The sequence below is a fragment of the Idiotropiscis lumnitzeri genome, unplaced genomic scaffold (genome assembly GCF_059441095.1).
Source record: "Idiotropiscis lumnitzeri isolate Australia: NSW breed Sydney's pygmy pipehorse unplaced genomic scaffold, RoL_Ilum_1.0 HiC_scaffold_398, whole genome shotgun sequence".
In the NCBI taxonomy this organism is placed as follows: Eukaryota; Metazoa; Chordata; class Actinopteri; order Syngnathiformes; family Syngnathidae; genus Idiotropiscis; species Idiotropiscis lumnitzeri.
In genome coordinates this window covers 10,001-17,500 of record NW_028283935.1, presented here as the reverse complement: position 1 = coordinate 17,500, position 7,500 = coordinate 10,001, and the positions used below count along the sequence as shown (strand labels likewise).

At 61.1% G+C, this 7,500-nt stretch overlaps 1 non-coding gene across 1 annotated transcript in view; it reads left to right on the top strand.

The window, feature by feature from the left end:
- Positions 1–7,465: 7,465 nt before the first annotated feature.
- The window catches only part of LOC148314154 (18S ribosomal RNA), a 1,933-nt gene continuing 1,898 nt past the window's right edge, over positions 7,466–7,500 (top strand). Inside the window, exon 1 of the ribosomal RNA XR_015841933.1 lies at positions 7,466–7,500. This exon is cut by the window's right edge and continues 1,898 nt beyond it. This is a non-coding gene — a ribosomal RNA (18S ribosomal RNA).

The following is a 7,500-nucleotide window of genomic DNA, read 5'->3' as shown; positions in this document are numbered from 1 at the left end:
GCACCTTCCCCGGGCACAGACGGTGCCAAGCGGCCCCTAAGTTTGCCCAAATGGAAGCTCCGGAGGAGGAGTGCATGCTGCCTGACAGTGAAGCCGACTATGAGCACCTTCCCCGGGCACAGGCGGTGCCAAGCGGCCCCTAAGTCTACCCTCATGGAAGCTCCGGAGGAGGAGTGCGGGCGTGTGTCACACTTGGCCCGAATATGAGCACCTTCCCCGGGCACAGACGGTGCCAAGCGGCCCCTAAGTTTGCCCAAATGGAAGCTCCGGAGGAGGAGTGCACGCTGTGTGACAGTGAAGCCGAATATGAGCACCTTCCCCGGGCACAGGCGGTGCCAAGCGGCCCCTAAGTCTACCCTTATGGAAGCTCCGGAGGAGGAGTGCGGGCGTGTGTCACACTTGGCCCGAATAGGAGCACCTTCCCCGGGCACAGACGGTGCCAAGCGGCCCCTAAGTTTGCCCTTATGGAAGCTCCGGAGGAGGAGTGCATGCTGTGTGACAGTGAAGCCGAATAGGAGCACCTTCCCCGTGCACAGGCGGTGCCAAGCGGCCCCTAAGTTTGCCCTAATGGAAGCTCCGGAGGAGGAGTGCGGGCGTGTGTCACACTTGGCCCGAATAGGAGCACCTTCCCCGGGCACAGACGGTGCCAAGCGGCCCCTAAGTTTGCCCAAATGGAAGCTCCGGAGGAGGAGTGCATGCTGCCTGACAGTGAAGCCGAATATGAGCACCTTCCCCGGGCACAGGCGGTGCCAAGCGGCCCCTAAGTTTGCCCTAATGGAAGCTCCGGAGGAGGAGTGCGGGCGTGTGTCACACTTAGCCCGGAGAGGAGCACCTTCCCCGGGCACAGGCGGTGCCAAGTGGCCCCTAAGTTTGCCCTAATGGAAGCTCCGGACAGTGAAGCCGAATATGAGCACCTTCCCCGGGCACAGGCGGTGCCAAGTGGCCCCTAAGTCTACCCTCATGGAAGCTCCGGAGGAGGAGTGCATGCTGTGTGACAGTGAAGCCGAATAGGAGCACCTTCCCCGGGCACAGACGGTGCCAAGCGGCCCCTAAGTTTGCCCTTATGGAAGCTCCGGAGGAGGAGTGCATGCTGTGTGACAGTGAAGCCGAATAGAAGCACCTTCCCCGGGCACGGACGGTGCCAAGCGGCCCCTAAGTTTGCCCAAATGGAAGCTCCGGAGGAGGAGTGCATGCTGCCTGACAGTGAAGCCGAATATGAGCACCTTCCCCGGGCACAGGCGGTGCCAAGTGGCCCCTAAGTTTGCCCAAATGGAAGCTCCGGAGGAGGAGTGCGGGCGTGTGTCACACTTGGCCCGAATATGAGCACCTTCCCCGGGCACAGGCGGTGCCAAGCGGCCCCTAAGTTTGCCCTTATGGAAGCTCCGGAGGATGAGTGCATGCTGTGTGACAGTGAAGCCGAATATGAGCACCTTCCCCGGGCACAGGCGGTGCCAAGCGGCCCCTAAGTTTACCCTCATGGAAGCTCCGGAGGAGGAGGGCGGGCGTGTGTCACACTTGGCCCGAATAGGAGCACCTTCCCCGGGCACGGACGGTGCCAAGCGGCCCCTAAGTTTACCCTCATGGAAGCTCCGGAGGAGGAGGGCGGGCGTGTGTCACACTTGGCCCGAATAGGAGCACCTTCCCCGGGCACGGACGGTGCCAAGCGGCCCCTAAGTTTGCCCAAATGGAAGCTCCGGAGGAGGAGTGCATGCTGCCTGACAGTGAAGCCGAATATGAGCACCTTCCCCGGGCACAGGCGGTGCCAAGTGGCCCCTAAGTTTGCCCAAATGGAAGCTCCGGAGGAGGAGTGCGGGCGTGTGTCACACTTGGCCCGAATATGAGCACCTTCCCCGGGCACAGGCGGTGCCAAGCGGCCCCTAAGTTTGCCCTTATGGAAGCTCCGGAGGATGAGTGCATGCTGTGTGACAGTGAAGCCGAATATGAGCACCTTCCCCGGGCACGGGCGGTGCCAAGCGTCCCCTAAGTTTGCCCAAATGGAAGCTCCGGAGGAGGAGTGCGGGCGTGTGTCACACTTGGCCCGAATAGGAGCACCTTCCCCGGGCACAGGCGGTGCCAAGCGGCCCCTAAGTTTGCCCAAATGGAAGCTCCGGTGGAGGAGTGCATGCTGCATGACAGTGAAGCCGAATAGGAGCACCTTCCCCGGGCACAGGCGGTGCCAAGCGGCCCCTAAGTTTGCCCTTATGGAAGCTCCGGAGGATGAGTGCATGCTGTGTGACAGTGAAGCCGAATATGAGCACCTTCCCCGGGCACAGGCGGTGCCAAGCGGCCCCTAAGTTTGCCCTTATGGAAGCTCCGGAGGATGAGTGCATGCTGTGTGACAGTGAAGCCGAATAGGAGCACCTTCCCCGGGCACAGGCGGTGCCAAGCGGCCCCTAAGTTTACCCTCATGGAAGCTCCGGAGGAGGAGGGCGGGCGTGTGTCACACTTGGCCCGAATAGGAGCACCTTCCCCGGGCACGGACGGTGCCAAGCGGCCCCTAAGTTTGCCCAAATGGAAGCTCCGGAGGAGGAGTGCATGCTGCCTGACAGTGAAGCCGAATATGAGCACCTTCCCCGGGCACAGGCGGTGCCAAGTGGCCCCTAAGTCGGTAAAGGTTGAAATAAGTAAATAAATACAAAAAGGACGAGGGGGGGAAAAAAGGCAAAAACGTAGAAAATCCCCCCATTCATTTCAATGGGCTCGGCCGATTTGGGCTTGCGGGACCGCCGAGGGCACGCCGGAGGGCGGTTGAGTCGGTAAAAGTTGAAATAAATGAATAAATACAAAAAGGACGAGGGGGGGGGAAAAAAAAAGGCAAAAACGTATAAAATTCCCCCATTCATTTCAATGGGCTCGGCCGAATTGGGCTTGCGGGACCGCCGAGGGCACGCCGGAGGGCGGTTGAGTCGGTAAAAGTTGAAATAAATGAATAAATACAAAAAGAACGAGGGGGGGAAAAAAAGGCAAAAACGTATAAAATTCCCCCATTCATTTCAATGGGCTCGGCTAAAATGGGCCTGCAGTACTGCCGAGAGGCCGCCGGAGGACGCCCTAGTAGGCAAACGTTGATCCCCACACACGAGGGGTCAGTTAGGCGACCAGGGGTAGCGTTTAGGCGACCAGGGGTAGCGTTTAGGTGACCAGGGGAAGCGTTTAGGCGACCAGGGGTAGCGTTTAGGTGACCAGGGGTAGCGTTTAGGCGACCAGGGGTAGCGTTTAGGCGACCAGGGGTAGCGTTTAGGCGACCAGGGGTAGCTTTTAGGCGACCAGGGGTAGCTTTTAGGCGACCAGGGGTAGCGTTTAGGCGACCAGGGGCGTTGCAGTTCCGCCGAATTGCATTAGGGGCGCTGCAGTAGGCAAACGTTCTTCCCCCCTAGTCAGAGGGTCATTTGCCTACTTCCCAGGTTTACCCGGGTTTTCCAAAACACCTGGGGCACATTTTCAGGGATCACGTTTTTAGAAACAAAAATATTCATAATTTCTTCTAAGTCCCCTTTCCAGCGGGGAACTTTGAAACATTGTATCCGACCACTGAAGGCTGTTGGCGGGCACGGCGCGGCAAACAGCCCGCACTCAGGCATGGAGCTCCGGGGAAAGTTGCCTAATTTCTTCTAAGTCCCCTTTCCAGCGGGGAACTTTGAAACATTGTATCCGACCGTGGAAGGCTGTTGGCGGGCACGGCGCGGCTCATAGCCGGCCCTCGGGCACGGAGCTCCGGGTGAATTTTCACAAATTTCTTCTAAGTCCCCTTTCCAGCGGGGAACTTTGAAACATTGTATCCGACCGTGGAAGGCTGTTGGCGGGCACGGCGCGGCTCATAGCCGGCCCTCGGGCACGGAGCTCCGGGTGAATTTTACAAATTTCTTCTAAGTCCCCTTTCCAGCGGGGAACTTTGAAACATTGTATCCGACCGTGGAAGGCTGTTGGCGGGCACGGCGCGGCTCATAGCCGGCCCTCAGGCACGGAGCTCCGGGTGAATTTTCACAAATTTCTTCTAAGTCCCCTTTCCAGCGGGGAACTTTGAAACATTGTATCCGACCGTGGAAGGCTGTTGGCGGGCACGGCGCGGCTCATAGCCGGCCCTCGGGCACGGAGCTCCGGGTGAATTTTCACAAATTTCTTCTAAGTCCCCTTTCCAGCGGGGAACTTTGAAACATTGTATCCGACCGTGGAAGGCTGTTGGCGGGCACGGCGCGGCTCATAGCCGGCCCTCGGGCACGGAGCTCCGGGTGAATTTTCACAAATTTCTTCTAAGTCCCCTTTCCAGCGGGGAACTTTGAAACATTGTATCCGACCGTGGAAGGCTGTTGGCGGGCACGGCGCGGCTCATAGCCGGCCCTCAGGCACGGAGCTCCGGGTGAATTTTCACAAATTTCTTCTAAGTCCCCTTTCCAGCGGGGAACTTTGAAACATTGTATCCGACCAAAGGAAGGCTGTTGGCGGGCGCGGCGCGGCTCATAGCCGGCCCTCGGGCACGGAGCTCCGGGTGAATTTTACTCAATTCTTCTAAGTCCCCTTTCCAGCGGGGAACTTTGAAACATTGTATCCGACCACTGAAGGCTGTTGGCGGGCGCGGCGCGGCTCACAGCCCGCCCTCAGGCACGGAGCTCCGGGGAAATTTGCCTCATTTCTTCTAAGTCCCCTTTCCAGCGGGGACCTTTCAAACATTGTATCCGACCACTGAAGGCTGTTGGCGGACGCGGCGCGGCTCACAGCCCGCCCTCAGGCACGGAGCTCCGGGGAAATTTGCCTCATTTCTTCTAAGTCCCCTTTCCAGCGGGGAACTTTCAAACATTGTATCCGACCACTGAAGGCTGTTGGCGGGCGCGGCGCGGCTCACAGCCCGCACTCAGGCACGGAGCTCCGGGGAAATTTGCCTCATTTCTTCTAAGTCCCCTTTCCAGCGGGGACCTTTCAAACATTGTATCCGACCACTGAAGGCTGTTGGCGGACGCGGCGCGGCTCACAGCCCGCCCTCAGGCACGGAGCTCCGGGGAAATTTGCCTCATTTCTTCTAAGTCCCCTTTCCAGCGGGGACCTTTCAAACATTGTATCCGACCACTGAAGGCTGTTGGCGGACGCGGCGCGGCTCACAGCCCGCCCTCAGGCACGGAGCTCCGGGGGAATTTGCCCCCTCATTTCTTCTAAGTCCCCTTTAGGCGACCAGGGGTTGACAATTTAGGTGACCAGGGGTTGACAATTTAGGCGACCAGGGGTGACTTTTAGGCGACCAGGGGTGAGGTTTAGGCGACCAGGGGTGAGGTTTAGGCGACCAGGGGTAGCGTTTAGGCGACCAGGGGCGTTGCAGTTCCGCCGAATTGCATTAGGGGCGCTGCAGTAGGCAAACGTTTTTACCCCTAGTCAGAGGGTCATTTGCCTACTTCCCAGGTTTACCCGGGTTTTCCAAAACACCTGGGGCACATTTTTAGGAACCACGTTTTTAGAAACAAAAATTCTTCTATGTCCACCTCCGTGAAAGAAATTGCCCAATGGTTCCCGCGGAAGAGAGCTGCCAGGCGGACGCATACTGCAATAACGGCCGCCCTGGCGCTCTGGTGGATGTTATCCTCGAAATTTCTTCTATGTGCCCATTCCAGCGGGCAACTTGCGAACAATGGTGTCCGACCATGGAAGGCTGTTGGCGGACGCGGCGCGGCTCACAGCCCGCCCTCAGGCACGGAGCTCCGGGGGAATTTTCCCCTCATTTCTTCTAAGTCCCCATTCCAGCGGGGAGCTTGCAAACGTGGTATCCGACCACTGAAGGCTGTTGGCGGGCACGGCCCCACCAGCGCAACACGGCACTTCCTATGACTCGGGTCCGACGCAGGAGGAGCGGTCCTCCCGGCCCCGCCACACGGCACTTCCTATGACTCGGGTCCGACGCAGGAGGAGCGGTCCTCCCGGCCCCGCCACACGGCACTTCCTATGACTCGGGTCCGACGCAGGAGGAGCGGTCCTCCCGGCCCCGCCACACGGCACTTCCTATGACTCGGGTCCGACGCAGGAGGAGCGGTCCTCCCGGCCCCACCACCGCCACACGGCACTTCCCATGACCCGGGGACCGACGCAGGAGGAGCGGTCCTCCCGGCCCCACCGCAACACACACAACCACTGACCGATTGGCAATCATGACCCGCCATCGGAGGGCCCCTGCCGGCCCCGGCCTCGCGCCGGGGTGTTCGGGTGGACGGTTCCTTCGGCCTGCGGGTCGACCTCTGAGCGTTGGCCGGCACCGCAGCACCGCAGCACACACATAACCACTGACCGATTGGCAATCATGACCCGCCATCGGAGGGCCCCTGCCGGCCCCGGCCTCGCGCCGGGGTGTTCGGGTGGACGGTTCCTTCGGCCTGCGGGTCGACCTCTGAGCGTTGGCCGGCACCGCAGCACACACACAACCACTGACCGATTGGCAATCATGACCCGCCATCGGAGGGCCCCTGCCGGCCCCGGCCTCGCGCCGGGGTGTTCGGGTGGACGGTTCCTTCGGCCTGCGGGTCGACCTCTGAGCGTTGGCCGGCACCGCAGCACACACATAACCACTGACCGATTGGCAATCATGACCCGCCATCGGAGGGCCCCTGCCGGCCCCGGCCTCGCGCCGGGGTGTTCGGGTGGACGGTTCCTTCGGCCTGCGGGTCGACCTCTGCGCGTTGGCCGGCACTTCCCTACCGTTACCCACCCCACCCCTGGGGTTGTGACAAAACGGCACTTCCTATGACTCGGGGTCCGACGCAGGAGGAGCGGTCCTCCCGGCCCATCTCGCACCCACACCCTGACATGTACTGCACCACACCAACCACTGACCGATTGGCAAGCATGACCCGCCATCGGAGGGCCCCTGCCGGCCCCGGCCTCGCGCCGGGGTGTTCGGGTGGACGGTTCCTTCGGCCTGCGGATCGACCTCTAGCGCACCAACCAGCGCGAAACCGCTTTCGTCGCGAGACCGAGACGACCCTGTCGCGTGCCCGTCGGCCACACGGGCCCAGAGATGTCCTACACGGGAGTTCCGCCGCGCTCGCGGGTGCCCCGCCACGAGAGGGGTGCGGGAGCCCAGGCCCGCGTCAGCCGAGCGGTCCTTCCCGAAAAAGCATGTTTCTCAAACCCTACCGGCGTCTGTCAGAAGACGCCGCCTCCGAGTGCGTGTTGCGGTCGCGGGCGTGCGGGCGGCTCCGGCTCCCTCCCGCGACTGACCGCCACGCGGTAACGCGGCCTCTACGGACCGAGTACATACCGAGGCCCAGCCGACTTCCTCACCGCGCACGGGGGCTGAATCGGTAACGGAAATTTCGGTAGCCCACGTCCGAAAAAAATGAGAGAGAAAAAACAACGAGGGAGGCTGGGGTGCCGCCGGGGGTAACCCCGCGGGAGGCCGTCTCCCGCGGGCGCCGCCCGGTCCCCGCGCCCGGCTCCCCGCTCAGCTCCGGTTCCAATGCAAGAAACACAGACCGCCGGACGCGAGGGCTACCTGGTTGATCCTGCCAGTAGCATATGCTTGTC